The sequence below is a fragment of the Zonotrichia leucophrys genome, chromosome 7 (assembly GCF_028769735.1).
Source record: "Zonotrichia leucophrys gambelii isolate GWCS_2022_RI chromosome 7, RI_Zleu_2.0, whole genome shotgun sequence".
Classification (NCBI taxonomy): Eukaryota; Metazoa; Chordata; class Aves; order Passeriformes; family Passerellidae; genus Zonotrichia; species Zonotrichia leucophrys.
In genome coordinates, this window is record NC_088177.1 from 23,530,379 (window position 1) to 23,547,444 (window position 17,066).

A 17,066-nucleotide genomic window follows, 5' to 3' on the forward strand; every position below is an offset into this window, starting at 1 on the left:
TCTCTCATTAGTTCTATTCTCTACTGATCTTATTTGCAAGTGCACAGTGCTCATTTCAGAAGTAGTGTTCTTAGGAGTAAGCCTCCTCCTGTGTCACTCCAGAAAGCAATGGGCACAGTCTACCTGCAGTCTTCAAGCTGCTGTGGCCTGATGGTTCTACAAGGGATAACAATGTCTCTCCTTTACAGCATGATGTGTTTGTGTGCCTGGGATTTGTCCGTGAGTCTCAGGAAGAATAAGCCTGCAACAGAGAAATCACTGGCCTAGCTGGGAAGGAGAGAGACAGTTCTTGTCACTATGCAGTTTCTTTTCTGGAATGAGTCCCAGACATAACTCAGAGCAGCTTCAGACTCCTTGACCATCTATGGCCCCATAGGTATGTTTTAGAAGCCAAGGATAGATGTGGTGTTAAGGTACCCAGCCCACAGCATCACTTTTTGACATGTTCTCCCTATTCTGTGAGGGATGTGAGTTTGTGAGGATGTAAGAACTGTAAAAACTTCAAAGGGACTGGGCCTGGCGCATCTTATTTATGTTATATTCTTTTACTGAAAATAATATTTACTGGGAATAAAAAGAACAAAGTGAAAATCCATCTTGTCTGTTTGGCTTTCTCTCCTCTGATCCTTTCAGAACCCTTAAAACTCAGTGAGCGGAGCAGCAAGCAGACTACAGTGACAAACTGGTAAAAAAGTCTAAAGGCTATTTTTTAATGAATGTAGTTTTTACATGTCAAGATGATTGATATTAAAGGAGGAGTAAAAGTAGGTCTCTTCCATCTAGAACAGTTTTGTTAGCTGAGGACTTAATGCTGTATTGCTCTCTGGGATTGTAATTTTGCATTTGAGTGTGTGCCTTTCAGATTTTTTTCTCTAAGTTTGTGGAGAAGGCTAATTTGCTCAAAATGACCAATATATCTTTTGTATCATATCTGTTCCACAGCTGTTGGCTGTTATTATTAAACAACCTGGGCAGTAGTTTTATGGCTCAAAAAAGATCCCAGAAAAGGAGATCAGGAGCCATCCTGACTTGTTTGCAGTTATATATTTTATAAGGAAAGTCAAGAGTTTAATCTGAGCCTCTGTTATTAGATGACTGCATCACACACTATTATACCTATTAGAACTGTATCCAAATACTTATTAGTAGTGGAAGTTCTTCTGGACTTATTATGCCCCATTTTCAGGTACACTGGGCAAGCAGAGAACTTAGCTTTTTTTTTTTTTTTTAATGGCATATGCTTTGGGATCTCTAGACCTAAATACAGTTTTGGTGAAAAGCCTGAAAATTTGGGGCCCACAGTTTGAATCAGATTATATGTTTGCTTCATCTATTTCATGAACTGTCCAGAGCTGCATCACTTGTCATATTTCACTAGGATACAACTGGGATAGCAGTCCAGAAGCATCAGCAGCATGTGATTGCCAGATGTGTGTTGGGACTCTCTCTTGGTCCGTCTCTTGGAGTCTTCAAGAGATAGGAGCAAATAAGACCTTGTAACTGGTAGATTGTGAGCTGTATGGATGGAGAAGGGATGTTACAGACATGAAAACAGTTTCTGGTTGCATATTACATGAATGCCTCTTTAAGGATTTTAGTCCCAGAAAAATAATTCTGTGTTACATTTAACACTAAATAAATTCAAGCCAAAGATTTATTTTCAAGAGATGAATTTTACAAAATATATGGATCTCCATTTTCTCAAGATTCTCTGTTGGTCTGGACTCATAAGCCATAGAAAAAACCACTCAATTTCTCTAAGCTACTGTAAGCTACAGTTTCTTGGCAGCTGATTATAAACAGATATGGCTTGTTAGGAAATCTGTCTGCCTTTTTTTCTTTCTTATTTTAGATGTAATCTGGAATGAAAGCCAATGCTGTCATACAGGCTCCAAAAATAACAAATCAAATAATATTTATAATATAACTTGGGATGTAATATTAGATGAAGTCTTTAGGCTTAGCCATATTACAGAAAAAATTGTAGCATGAGTTTTCCAATTCCAAGCAACAATGGCAAAAAATCAGACTCCATGCCTTGCCTCCTTCCTGCCCACTTGCTCCTAGATGAGAACAGAAACTGCTTTCTAAACCCGAGTACTTTGAAGCTGCTGTGATACATGACAATATGAAACTCTAAGACAGCTTTGGATCCCTATCTCAGATCCTTGTAGATTTAATAAACAGAGAAGGGAAGTGTGATTTGTTATTTGTCTGAATAAAGACAGGGCACTACCCTTTATGAGATCCTAAAATAGCTGAATGGGAACTTTGAGTCAAAATTCAATTTTGTGAACCTTTACCATCCTCTTGTGAACCTGGAAGTCATTAACACAATCAACACCAACCTATGGATATTGACAGACATTTAAAAAGAGAGAGAAGCTGAGATTTGGGCCAAATAGCAATACCCAGTGAAAACTCAGCCATAGCCATGACACCAGTCATAAATCCAGATGCCAGGGAATTGTTTCACAAGTGGATATGTTAGCAAAGGACAACCAGCAAATAAGAAGAGATGCAGGCAGGCACTAAGGAAGAGCTCAGAAGCAGAGCAGGGAATTGAGGGGAAGGTGTGCAAAGAGAATATTTGTTCTTATTCCGCTGATTTTGCCTTAATTCTTCATAAACCTGGTTGTTTGGAACAAGATTTTTTGAATTCTATAAAGTCCTCCCTCTGACAGAAATTACCCTGGAGATCCCTAAATGTGGGATAATTTTAGCTACTGTTTTTATCACTGAGAGAATTTCAACCAGATTGAATCTGAATACCATTAAATTATTTTTCTGTATTCTGAAGCAATTAAAATATTTACCAGACCTATTAGACACCTCTTTTTTGCTATCATGAATTCTGCCTCTACTATGAGGTATCCTAGGAGGATATTAGGTATTTCAAAATGTATCCAAATGTAAATTTAGGTTTTGAAAAATAAGACCCAAGTAATTAATAATTATTGTTGAATAGTGCTTGGTAAAAATCCTAAATATGCTGTTCTAATGGAGCCAAGAATTTTGAGTAAATTGTGAATTAACTGTAAAATAACTTGTCTAAGAATTTGGTCTGTATTTTTTAATAACCATCTTGAAGAATTTTGGAAGAAACAAGAAAACAGCAAAGGATTTTCTTAGCAGTCCAGGATTTTCTAGGAGAGCCTTTGTTTTCTGCCAAATTTCCATATAACTATTTTCATTCTTCTTTAAAGGGTAGATGGTTCTCATCTTGAAGTACAATTTATTGCAAATTTTCTCCCACAAAAGAGAGTTAGTTTCAGATGGGTAATTCTATCATACAATAATAATTGTTTTGGAGGGGGAAAAAAGCCTGCAAAAAATCTTATTGCACTACAGTGAGAACATATAATTAATAAAGCTGTGAAGTAAAACAGTCTACTGCAGCCCTTAAACCAAATAAATTCACCATAAGCATGAAAAATTCTGAAAGAAAATAGCATTAAAATTAGTAATTACTTGAAATGTATTTACAGTTCCTTCAGTTGCTTTGTTTAATGAATACATTTCAAACACCACTGGCACACTTGAAGATTGACTTGAACTCTCTCTGAATTGCTTTGTAGTTAATGGCAAACAGGACTTTAACCTTACCTCCCAAGCTCTGTGTTACTACTTTAACTGGCCAAATAAATACCTCGTACAGTTTAACTGTGCAGTTTCATATTCTTCTATTTCAGCAATGATGTTCAGAGGGTTTCTGTCCTCAGCTGATTTTTCCTGACCCACACCTGCCTCTGCAGTTGTTTTGATGCAAATCTTTTTAAAGATATGAAAAATAGGTAGGGGGCACATTCAGATTAAGCTATTCCTAGTTTTTATCTACTTTTTTAGTGCTTTCAATCAGTTTCTTGAGCCAGCTCCTGGGTGTCCCTAGAAACAATTGTGTCAGCACAAGGGAGAGGATGGGGCAGGAATGAGGGTTGTGAGCAGGGAGTTCTTTATTCCATAATTGTCATTAAAATCGTTAGAGACTATATCTGTATAGCAATCTAAAGCAGAAAAGAAGATTTGGCACCAGAAACTTAGTTTAAAAATACAAGAAAATGGAGAGAGCAGTGATTAATTCACTAGAGGTACAGTAAGATACAGTCAGCTCACCTCAGTGCACCTGTTCCCCAATTCCTGGCACAGCATAAAATAAGAGATTAGTTATTTCCCTCTGTCTGTATTATCTGGTCATGCATGTGTGTGGGAACACACCTATGAAAGCAGGCACATGTGCAAATATCTTCTTTTGCCTCCTGGTTATGGTGCTTGGCACGGGAACTGAGCGGAAGCAGGCAGTGGAGGTGGCTGCTAACATGCAGGATGCTGCTGCTAACATGCAGAATGCTGCTGGATCCAGTCCTGTCAACACCAGCCAGAGAAGGAGACTGCTAGAAACAAGGGCTTGGGGGTGGGCTTGGCTTAAGATATGTATCTGCATAATTAAACCTAGGGAAATATATTCCTTTTGGATGGAACTGTGATAAGTTCTGTCAACTTTAATTCTATCTGTCAACTTTAATTCTTTGAGATAGTGTTTTTAAACAGGGATGTAAACTTGTGAAGTGTAGTCTGCAATAAGCAAGCGCCCACTCAGAAACACAGAGATCTTGATCTCCCTAATCGGAATTAAGAATATTTAGATGATAATTATTTTCTGTGGGTTCATATGACTACCTCACATGATTGTTACATGATTGGCCTTTGAAAGTTTTAATTAGATGTCATTTATTAAGGTTATATTAATTTCTTTTTAAGTCTTGGAAGTAAGAGATTAGTTTAATAGGTTTTCAAGGAGCTGTTCAGGTAATTTCCTATTGTTATGAGGCATGTATCATCTCCCATTTAATTATTGTTGTTTGAGCACAAAAATTATTGTCTGCTTTCTGTGGTAGCTCCTGTCCTTTTATAGCTGCATGTGTGACTGCTGTAACACTGAAACCTTGTCTGGAGGGCACCTTTTCAAAGTCAGTGGATTTGTCTTTAAACTTCTATGGAGTTTGTGTGAACAGAAGTAGGGAGCAGAAATCCAACTTATGTTTTGAAGTGCTATTATTTATTTAAAAATAATTCATTTGATAAATCATAGTCATGGCTAGGTCCTTTATTTTTTTTCCAGACCTATTATGTTTTCAATAATACACTGTATTTCTCATCTGTCAGCTCTTTAAAAAAAAACTCTATTTGAATAGCTGTTAGTCTTTTCCTTATTCATTAGCAACTCCTTTTTTTTTTTTTTTTTTATTTCCAAAATGGCAAAAAATACAAGAGTTCAAAACTATTACATTGAAGTCCACCAGTGCTGGATTGAGTTTTGAACAAGTAAAGACAAACTTTATAGTTCTTAGCTAAAGTGACAAGGGAGAAAGTAGCTGATAAATGGCTGTTATTCTGTTCTTCTTAGACACAGAAGACAGAAATAATTTTCTCTAAATGCAGTGCTATTATTATTAAGCTATTCAAAAAAGCAGAATCTCTTCTCCCAAGTTGGAGATGGTACCTCTGCTGGGTTATCATTTTATGTGCTTATGTATGTATGAACTGCAGGTGACTATTCAATAAATCCATTTTTCTTGTCATTAATATTAAAAGATTTCCAACTTCCACTTGCATGCTTTATTTATGATCAAGTTCTTGCAATCAGAAATGTGATCTTTAATAAAATGAAATGTATGTGTCTGATGGAAAGAAGCATTAATCATGCAGAAAGTAAGCAATACACATTTATTTCCTTTTGCCATATTGTCACATTGCATTTCTATAGGTTAATCATGATTTGTAAGAAATATGTAAACATATTTTCAGAAAAGTGCTCTCCTTTAATGCTCTGTGAGGCCAAATAAAGAAGAGTATGTTCAGTTCCCACTTCTATTCAGCGACAAGGCAATCCAATGCCCATTTACCTCTGCTTTCCTTCTAGATATTTCTATTATATTTCATGTTGTGGATTCAAAACTTATAGACATGAAGTTCCTAAAGGATATATTTTAAACATCAGTACCACAGTGAAGTGATTCTTATTTACTGTAATCTTACTAAAAGTTGGCCCATTCTTTGTAACACTAATTGGTGCTCCCATGAATGCATAGAAATTCTTTGGATTGGTATTTCATTTATTTGCATTATTCCATCATGACTAATACCCACCCAAAAAAATAGTTTTGCAAGTTTGTTAATATTGTGCTTAAGCCAACTTGGGATGTTTATTTAGCAATAAACTCATTTTAGTGCTTAGTCTTTTGGCAAAGAACATTTACAGAATAATGTTTTTGCTGAGTGAACTACACTATATTTAAATCATATAAAAATGAATCACATAAATTTAAAAATTACACTCACAGCAGAGCTGTACCAGGCAAGAAGGTGTGAATGAAAAATGACTGAAAAAATTCTTTGAATAGTTGCATTAATTTCTACAGGAATTAATTGCACTTATCATTATTTCCTTTTGTGTTCACTGTCATCAACTGCCACTAATCAGTTGGATCTCACAGGCCCACACAAAATGTAAAGTGACCCAGAGAGTCATCATCCCAGGCTCAATTTGGCACTGCATGCACAGCTGACTGCAGTTCACTGTTCAAGAAGCAGGAAAAACATAACAGGCTCAGACTTGTCTTGGCAGCACAGCTCAGCCCTCAAATGCTGAGCAGTTTGTGTTACCTAAGCACCTGAGAAAATGAAAATCCCCAACGCAAAGGCTGGATGTGTGTGCCAGTCTCAGGATGGGTGTGACAGCTATTGCCATCACCTGTTCCTCCTGCTTGTACAGCCTCAGCTGCATGCATCATGATGTTCCCTGGATGCTGGATGAAGCTGCAGGAGCCTGGGGTAGTCCTGGTGCTGGAGACACTGTGGGGCTTTGGCACAGGAATGGTTGAGTCTGATCAACGTGAACATGTAGTGCCTAACTTTAGGCACAGGAAAGCCTCAAAGCTCAGGTGCCCTGAGATTGATGTCTAGGATGCTGTGGGAGGATGCGGGCAGCAGAGGATCTAAACTTTGAACCTGGATGCTTGCAATGGCAACAGGATCCTGTATCCACCTGAATCCCATCCTTAGCCTTCAGTGAGCTGGGAGGCTTGCCCTGAGGACAAGATCTTTAATAGTTGTAAGCTGGCAGAGTACCACTGTGTGTATTGAAGCTCACATAATTTACACTACAGGAGGGTTTTCCCTCTGTCTTTGGTTGGAGTCCTCAGTCAAATCAGCCCAGAGCCAGTATTAGAGGCAGCTCGTTATGAAGGAGCCATCTACACCCATGCTCTCTTTCTGGGAGAGCTTACTCTTGTTCCTCCATGATTTCTGTGGCTGTACCAATGCTGAGGAGAGGAAAGAAGTTTTGTAGACTGAAGCTACACAACAGGAACTCTGGCATATGAGGCTCCTCTCTGGGTAGGGGCTGTATGTGTTTGAGAGGAGGGATTTGCAAAGCTATGCAGCTGACCAGGTGGGTAGTTGTACAATCTAAGGATCTTTTCCTTCCTTTCTTTTTATCTTCCCCTTCCCTGCATTTATTTTCTTCATCACTTCCTTTCTTGCTTAAAGTTAAAGAACAGTTCCTATTCTGTCACCTGTTTCAGATCCATTTAGGACTGTCACTTGATGAAATGCAGAGCTCTTGAATAACTGCTGGTTGAAAGGCACTATTTGGCAGTGCTAGCTGTACACAGAGTGGTGCCCATGGCACCCCTCTATCTCATGACTTGTCATTGTATATATTTTATAACCCTTTGTTAATCTTCAAAATTTGCTTACTCTGATACCCAAAACTCAAAGTTGGCACCACAATTTTAGCTGAATTATGAAAGTATTCCAAGATCCTCCTTCATCTTGTTAGTGGCTGTGGTAAATTCCCTAGAACTAATAAAACTCCCAAGTGGTCTTCTCAAAATGCTGTTGTGTATGGCTTCAAATTATGGACCAGAAGTTTTGCATAATTTTATGCAGTAGACATACTCTCAGAGAAAGGACTCCAGTAAAGTAACTCATTTACTTCAGACAAAATCTCATAAACCTTTTCCATCTCTTTCTGTCTTTTGATACAAACTTACAATAATAATAGCAAAAAAATTTCAAATAGTTGAAGAGCAGTTTAGAAGCAGCCCTGTTTTAAGACTGTTCAGACATAAGTAAAAAATAGAGTGATTTTGTCCTTGCTTTGAACACAAGGTAGTTTTGCTTGCACTTTGCAAGTGAGGCTGCTGTTGTGAATTTTAAGTGACACTTTCCTTTTGCTATCAGTATCCATCTTCTGTGGCACATAGAGCTGACAGTAAACTTCAGTGTGAGTTTGGTACATTATGCCTTTATTTGTGCATTTTTTCTTCGACTAGAACTGAATAATTAAGAGATTCCCACCTTCCCAGCAGATGGGAATGTGAGCTTAGTGTGGAAAATTTGCTCATGTTATTGTACTTCTGTGGCTTTCAGAATTTCTAGAATTGGTGTACAATAACTCAAAGAAGGCACTTATTAGACAGGTAGCACTGAGATATACTGATCATACTGATAGAACTATGATGATATAATTATACCACTCTGGTAATATGAGTACATTTTCTTGCATAAGTAAGCCTCAAGTCAAACCCTTAACATTATTAAATTGTAGTTTTGCGTTATGAGCAGTAACACTATACAGAGTTCCAAACATTAGAAATATTTAGTCTGTTCACAGGGGCTAGAACAGGATTATATCCTTAGTGTGTAATAGTGCTTTGTTTCTTCTAATTTTAGATGTCTCAAGGGAATGGAGCTTTCACTGTCTCTGTAGAGACACTATTTCACAGCCCATAGATCTTTCTGTCAGGAATATTCACCTTACAGTCTCACAAATTTTTTCTTCTATGCAAGTTCGGTAGCATTTCTTGCTCCCCTGGATAGCTTTATATGAGAGAGGTGAAAGGAGAGTAATTACAGAGAGAGAGAGCAAAAACAGTGAAGTCTGAAGAAAGCTCTAAATTACTTCCCCATTAAAAAAATCACAGCGCCACAGACCGAATGTAGCTCTCATTAGCACCTTGAACAGTTTGATTCCTGTTATGATAAATATAAACTTAAAAGGATCTTAATGTCAAATACAGCAGGAATTTTTAAAAACCAAGAGAAGTTTCATCTAGAGATAAGAGTAAAATATTGCTTTGATTTGATTCACTCTAGTAGATTTCCGCCCTTAATTTGATATATCTGCTTTAAACCTGAAGGAATTTGTGCTGGTTTATAGAGAGTGAGACCTTGCAATGAAACGGAGAAGTGGGAGTTAACTTTAAAAACATACTGGCTTTCTCCCAAGCAGTGAGTGCTGACAAGTATAACCATGTTACTAAAATCACATCAGGAATGTGATATATTAAATAAAAACATGATCATCTACAGCCAAAGTAGTTTGTATTTTATCCATGAAAAAGCATCATGTTACATCAATCTGTCCAAAAAAAATGGGGCACATCAGAAAACAATGTTAAGAAGGCTTTTAAAACACATCATTGAGATTACAGCACCTTTAAAAATAAACAGCACTGAATACCAACACAGGTAAAATGTCATTGTGAAGCCCAGATCTGAAATTCAACAGCATGCTTTATAGCTTTCCAGTGTGTGATAAAATCTGTTCACCAGATGTACTATCTGTCTCCTGTGTAGCATGCTTGAGCATCATCTAGGTCTGAGGCCCATTTATTTCATGTAAATGCCTTTCCTGTGCACACCTTAGGGCACCCTAATTCTCCATTTTATTTCAGGCACTGTACAGGGTACCATCTGGTAGTGTTAAGCTCATCTCATTTTATTGCACTATTGCAGGGGCTATATCCAGCCCTATAGCATTCTTTCAATGAAGAGAGAGTTCGGTTACTGCCAGCTATTTATTTTTGCCAGAAACAATATACACATGCAGAGTTCACATGTTTATCAGTCTCACCTGAAAAGCAGGTCACTGCTTTTCACCCCACGTGGTTAAAAATAACTAAATAAATGATGACTTGCTGATATCAGGTACAGCAGCAGTTCAGGCTTGGTTCTCTTTGGTTGAGAGTAGGAGATCTTACTCCTCCAAGTAATGATGTCTCTCTAGTATCTTACTTTTATTAGTTGTACTAAAATGAGAAAGAAAAAAAAATTATGTTGTGCCTTAAAAAAGCACCTTACAGGAATAGCTTAATATTTAAAGGTAGCAATATACCTCTCAACTGTACTTTGTTACAAAGTTCATTTGCTATTTTAGGAACAAATTTACTTCTTTATGTCACGTTTCCACTTGTTTCTTCTTGTAAATTATTGCCATTAAAAAAACTGAACTTGAGCTTGAAGTTATAGAAAACTACACCCATTTCTAGTTTCTTCTTCATTGTCTGCCGTTTTTAATCATCTCCTTCCTTTTGAGTCTTTGTCACATATCTTAATGGGCTGCTTTTTTAAAAATCTCTTTCATGCCAGCAATATGTGGTCTTGGTTATTGTTACTTAGACATCTAACTACCTGCTTGGGCCTACAAATGAGGGGGTTGGAAGTCCAAGTGACAGTAATTACTCCCATGGCTTTCGTGTGCAAAAAGAAGCCTGGTATTTCAAACTAAAAATTTTGCAATATGTTTGGAGTATGTCAGATTTGCAATGCTGTTGTCTTCTGTGTAGCTTAATTCTACTTTCCTGTAAACTCTGCTGGTTTCAGAATGGCTGCATGTCATTAAGGCAGACCAGAATTACCCTCACTGCTGCAATTCTAGCAATGGTGGGTAGAAAGAAAATCCCACCTTAACTTAATCACGGTGGAAACATGATGGGAAACATTCAGCACCAAGTTAGATGCCCTACGACAAAATACACAAGTTTCGGTGTTTCTGATATGTGTGAGAGAGATTCCAGTCTTGATGTCAGTGTCAGCAGAAATGAAAAAAATGAACTGCTTTTCTCTCCCAGGCTTTTTTAAAACTATTTAAATCACATTTTTTTGCACCCCCTTCGCCTAATGTTTTCTCCCTATGCAACATCAAGACCAGAGTAAGGTTATTTGAATGCAGCATAACACCATCCCTCCTCCCTTCATCTTTAAAGCTCTGTCTCCTCTGTGGAGCAGGAGTTGGATAGAATATTATCCTTTGAAGAAACATGTCTAAGTGTCACTTGGGAGCAATAGTTGTGTTAGGTAGTGCTTCTAGATAGAGCTCAGGCAGTGTAGATCCTCGAGTGATCGTAGCAAGGGGTGGCATTTGTCCTTTCTCAGCCTGGGAAACGGCAAAGTTTCCCACACACTGGTACTGCGCACTCTGGCTGCTGCCATTTCACTGGTACCACTCATTTCAGCTGTGAAAACCTGGATCAAACCTTCATGTGGAGGTGCCCAGGAGCTGGGCAGTGTTGGTTTTGATCCATCCTCAAACAAGGCAACAGATAATTTGAGGGAAGGGGAGATTTGTAAGTATTATTTTAGATAAATATTTGAGTTACACAGCTGTCATTTCCAGTGCTGGAAATTGCTCTCTGTCTATAATCTGCTGCATATGACAAGGAGATAACAGTAGACTGCTTGAGAAAATTGCCTGGCTCATCTCTCGTGAGCAGTGCAAACACACCATCATAAACAAACAAAAAAAAATCACTGTTAAATGCATTCTCCCCTTTCTCCTGACTTCCTTAAGTCATTGATTACTAGTAGCCACAGCATGGCACTTATAGTCATGTCTGAAAATCCCACTTTCCAGATAAATAAATTATAACATAATGAAGCTTTAAAAGGTGGAATTATGTTCCTTAGTGTAAATTCTCTATGGTTTTAGTTCACTGGCAATGACAAATGTAGGTAGATTCACCTGGATTAGCTGTCTGTGTTGATATAAAGGACAGGTGAATGGAAATAATAACTCTCTTTATCATACATGGTTGTAGGAAGCGTTTATTTTTCTGTTTTCAGTCTCAGCTGAAATTGAGAGTACTGGATTGTGACTACACAAGCTGTGATTCTTCACAGCCAAAGTATGTGTTTTTCTGGTGGTTTGTAAATCAGTAAAAGTCTCAAAAACAAAACCCAAATAGCCTTCATATTTACAGAATGACTAGGTTGGAAGAGACCTTCAAGATCACTGAGTCCAACCCAGCCCTAAGACTTTAGCTGAACGGTGGCACTTCCAGTCTTCTCTGAAACACATCCAGGGATGGTGACTCCACCACCTCCCTGGGCAGACAATTCCAGTACTTTATCACTCTTTCCATAAAAAACTTTTTCCTAATATCCAATCTATATTTCCCTTGGTGCAGCTTAAGACTGTGTCCTCTGGTTCTGTCAGTTGCTGCCTGGAGAAGGAGACCAACCCCACCTGACTGCAGCCACCTTTCAGGAAGTTCAAGCAGAGAGTGATAAGGTCGCCTCTGAGTCTCCTTTTCCTGAAGGCCTCCATCTCCTTTAGCTTTCAAGCCACTTGTTCTGTAAAATTGTTAATGACAATCTTCACCCCATCAAACAGTTCATCTCCATAATTCCAAATACCTTCATCTGTGAAGAGCCAAGTGTCTGAACAAGTCACCATAGACCTTAGAGTCAGAGCTCAAAAATTCTGGTACATAACTGAGTACTGAGATTTTCTATATACCAAGAAATGATGCTTTAAGGAAAGGAAGGGAACTTGGCAAGGTGTGATAGACAGGTGTGGGTGCAGCAGGGTACCAGACAATATCTGTTGAAGGGCTGGAGCCTTAAATATAATTAAGACTGTTCATTTGGCTTAGCAAAAAGAAAACTCATAGATTTTTATTGATAAAAATGCAAATGTGATAATTTGAACTAAAAAGGGAAACATAATGGCACACGCTCATATCTACATTTATTTTCCATTAGTGAAATGCTAATTAGCCATTAATCATTTGATAATGTATATGTAGAAAAAAGCAGCTCAAAGTCAAATTGTCTAAATAAATAGTACAGTAGCCAATCAAGGTGAAAAATACCATGATTCTTTCTAAGGAAAAGTAGAAATCATTGTTTTCTCTCATGGAAACTGTAGCTGTGGCATACATACACCTGCAGTTATGACACTGGGAATTATGTCCAGGTAGTCAATCTTTTCCTACAAGTGGCTGCAGTTAAGTGGAAGTAACACTGAAACAAACTTACCCATCTCTGCAATCAAACTAGGAGAAAACTGCCCTGGGATTCATTGGACAGTGGAATTTGAAAGCATCCCACTCCTGCAAAGGTTCCCTCTGAGCTGGTTTCCTGGTGCAGTGACTTTTGCTCGGAGCTAATTTCTACTCGGCCCCCACTGCACATTTTTGCATTCATAGGCCCCTGGAGTGCTGTGCAGCCAGACCAGCCAGCATTGCCTGTTTATTTCAGTCTCTGCTTTGATATTGAAAGTAACATCTCAGCCTGGAAGTATATTAAATGAAGTGTGAATGCAAATTACTACCAAACCATCTTTTCCATTTTACAGAAGGTTCTTGTTTGATTGGTTCATTTTACAAGACTTAATTCTGTAGGATGGGCTAGGCATTTTTCCCATTAAAGAAAAATCCCTAATAACTGGTTCCACATCTGAGACAGTGAAGATTAAAATCAGCCATTGTGTAGTATATGAGAAGTAACTATTTTTCATAGGGTTTTTACTATACATTTGGGATTATGATTTCATATTATGCAAATGCATTTTATGAAACCATAACACATAAATGTGTACTATTGTTAATACACATTTGCAGCCTAGCATGTGAAGCCTCCAAAAGAGCCATTCTGGTGTCTTCTCTCATTGTGTATTATGAATAATAAAGAAAATGTAGTTAGACATATTCTATATTACAGAACAATAATAGTAAAAATTACATCCTGTCATTAATATGCATCAACAGCGTATCCTGGTAGCTCAAAAAGATATCTGAACGTCAATGCATGATAAGCAAAAAGAAAAAGTTGTCTAATTCACAGCAGGAGCAGAGACTGTTTGGGACAGCTCTGATTGCTGTACTTGGAGGGAGGGATGGTAAACAAAATCCTTCTTATTCTTCATTTCTTTCAGCCTCACAGTGGCATTGTCTTTGTGTGTTAGTTCCTGTGTCATATTTTACAAAGTACTTTAATAAGCCTCAAAATAACTGTTCTTATATTTGTTTTCTAAAGAACTTCAAAGAAGCAACTGGTGTGTGAGCAGCCTTGCAACTACTGTTGTGCCTTGCCTGGGTGTTCAGCTTTTTAAAAGTTCCACATGCAATGCTTATGTTCATGAGGCCATTCAGACATGGAATCACAACTAAATATTCTTTCTTCTTAAATTAGTAATGGAAAAGGAAGTAATTTAGATGTTTTTCCACTTCAGTTTGATTTTTTCACTATAGGTGCAAAAAAAATCACTATCAATAAAAAAATATTTCAACACTTGTTTGTGATGTACAGGCGTGATCCTATTTTCACTTATTTCATGGATCTCAGAACTGTGCAGAGTGTCCATTTTCTTTTATACAGTGGGCAAAGTCACGCTGGCTAGTTTTATCCTGCTGTAATGTATAGAAATGCATCCCCCTACCTCTTACCTTTACCATTGCTTCCATGAAGTCTCAGCTTGTCAGCCACAAATCTGTGCCAGCATAATAAATCCAGTACTCGTCTAGTGTAATTATTCGTCTTTCTGATATCCTGGAATGGTATCTGGGGTCCTTTATGGGCTTGAAAAATCTGAAAAAACAAAACAAAACCAGCCAGCAAAAAAAAAAAAAAAAAAAAAAAAAAAAAAAGAGATAATTCAGTCGGGGAATGGGGAATGGAACTGTTCTGTTGTACCCTAGATGAAATCTTTGCTTGGACACCTTCCAGGTGTTCTGGTACTGAATGAGGCTCACTCTGTCTGGTAGAGCTCCTTCCAGTGTAATCCTGTCCATATAAGCTGAAATATTACAAAGACTTTGAATGTCTTTTATAAGCTGAGTTGACCACAGGTTCTGGGTATTATTGCTTTACTATGGTAGAGATTTAATTAAAGCTGCCTTATGCCATAACAACGGGAAAAGATTAACTTAATATCAAAGTTCATTAGAAAAATATTACTTTAATTCAAACATCTGTATTTTGAAGATTCTTACAAGTATCAGTTAGAGAAGATTCCATGTCTAGATGGCATTAAAAGCATGATATCCAAACTCAAGCAGATAAACACTTGAAACTATGTCTTCTGTACTATGAAATTTGTCTATCTGTAAAGCTCTTTTTCTTGTTTTGGGGTTTTTACCCCACTGCAAAAAAATATTTGTAAAGGTAATTTCACCAGACATTTGGAGGCTTTAAAGTGCTTTTCTATCCATATGACTCTTTATGAATAGGTATTTTTTATCTGTGCTCTACTCAACCGAATGCTTATAAGACTGTCGGGTCTCAAAGATGCCTGCTTAAAACTATAATTGCCTTCAAATGACTAACATAAGATTTATTAAATTTTCCTTTCAGTACTTTGCAACTTATTTCTATTTTTTTCTCCCTCAGTTTTGCCTCCAGTAAAATCCTAAATTTTTCTAGTTTGCTGTGCTATTTGAATTAGACATTTTCACTTATTTGTATAAGTAAGCAGTCTTATAAGTTTGAGACTGTAAATCATTCATCCATTAAAAACTCTATTTCCTCAAATTGCAAGTTCGATTCATTGAGGAAAGAAATAAACCTTGCTGTGGAATAGAATTATGCAATGTCATGGACACATTAACATTTGGATCAAAATTTTACATTGTGTCAGCCAGTAAACAGTATAAATGGTTCAGATTTGCAATAAATAATTGTCTATTAATACCTTGGCGTGGTGTAGCAAATTAAAGTCTCACTTCAGTAAGCACAGATGTAGGTAAGAGCTGAGGCCTAAAGAAAGCAACTGCTATGCAGCATTAGAGTAGAAAGAGCATCATGAAGCATTACTGCATCTTTCCAGGAATGAGAATAATGTACACAGATTTAAACAGTAATAGACCAACGTAGGGGGGAGGTAGGTTGCAAGTGGGGTTGAGTCTAATCAGGCAAGATTTAGAACCATTTGTTTTAGATGCTCTGGCAGACGCTTCCCTTGCAGAAGATTAAGAGAAGCATTTTAAAATACAGCTTTGTGTGCTGTTGCATACAAAACAGAGCTCATAATTCAGGATGATCGGGACATTTGATACTCAGGGACCCCCTGGGTCATTGTGTTGGGTCCATTCCTGCTGCAGTCAAACAGCTCCAAAAATATTATCTATTTATTTATTTTGTTAAGCTGCCGTGTTTGGCAGCTTGCAGGTTGTTGCCAATTGTCTTGAGATTTTCACAAATTTAATTGCTAACTGAATTTTTGTCAAATTACTTCAGCAACTTCCTGCCCCACAGACTGTGAGCAGATGGTCCTGAATGATCAGTATCTGAAACTCAAAGTTCAGTTTCTCAGTGTGGATTATTTCTGTGAATGTTTTAACAAGAAGAGATGTCACTACTTTAGTGCTGAAATTCAACAGAAATGAAAGTATGATAACAGATTAATTGAAAAATTTAACTATACATAAACAATTAGATATTAGTAAATATTTGGGAACTCCAGTGCATAATATTGTCTCTCAGCTGTCTCTAGTGATGTCCCCCATGAACCATAATTGTTGTTACTCCAGTTTTGAGCATTTTTTCTCTTGTGTTACCAACTCAGCCCATAATCCTGTAGCACAATCTAGTTTGTCCATGCACTAATGGGAAGGCATTAATCAAAATATTGTTCTCTGTTACATTAACTGTAGAGCAATATTTTTTAGAGAAATATATTTTTAGAAGGCATCTTTAAAACCAGACAGTCTTATAAACATTTGATTGAGTGTAGCACAGATAAAAATTACCTATTCATAAGAAAACATATGGATAGAAACACAGTATCTCCTATTTCTTATATCTCCTATTTTTTTCTCCTTATTCTCTCATAGTTTTAATGCTTTATTTGTCCACAAATGTTTGAAAGTACACCTCAGTGTGCAGGACTGCAAGTCACAGTGCTTGAATGGCTGAGTAATCTCTCTCATTTTCTTTGTCACATTGTATTCATGTCCTTGGTGTCTGGAGCACGAGTCAGTGCATTTATAAGCAGAGTGCAG

At 37.4% G+C, this 17,066-nt stretch overlaps 1 long non-coding RNA gene across 1 annotated transcript in view; it reads left to right on the forward strand.

The window, feature by feature from the left end:
* LOC135450385 (uncharacterized) overlaps positions 1–553 on the forward strand; it is a 32,501-nt gene extending 31,948 nt beyond the window's left edge. Inside the window, exon 3 of the long non-coding RNA XR_010441060.1 lies at positions 189–553. This is a non-coding gene — a long non-coding RNA (uncharacterized LOC135450385). The remainder of the gene's footprint in view (positions 1–188) is intronic.
* Positions 554–17,066: the final 16,513 nt, after the last annotated feature.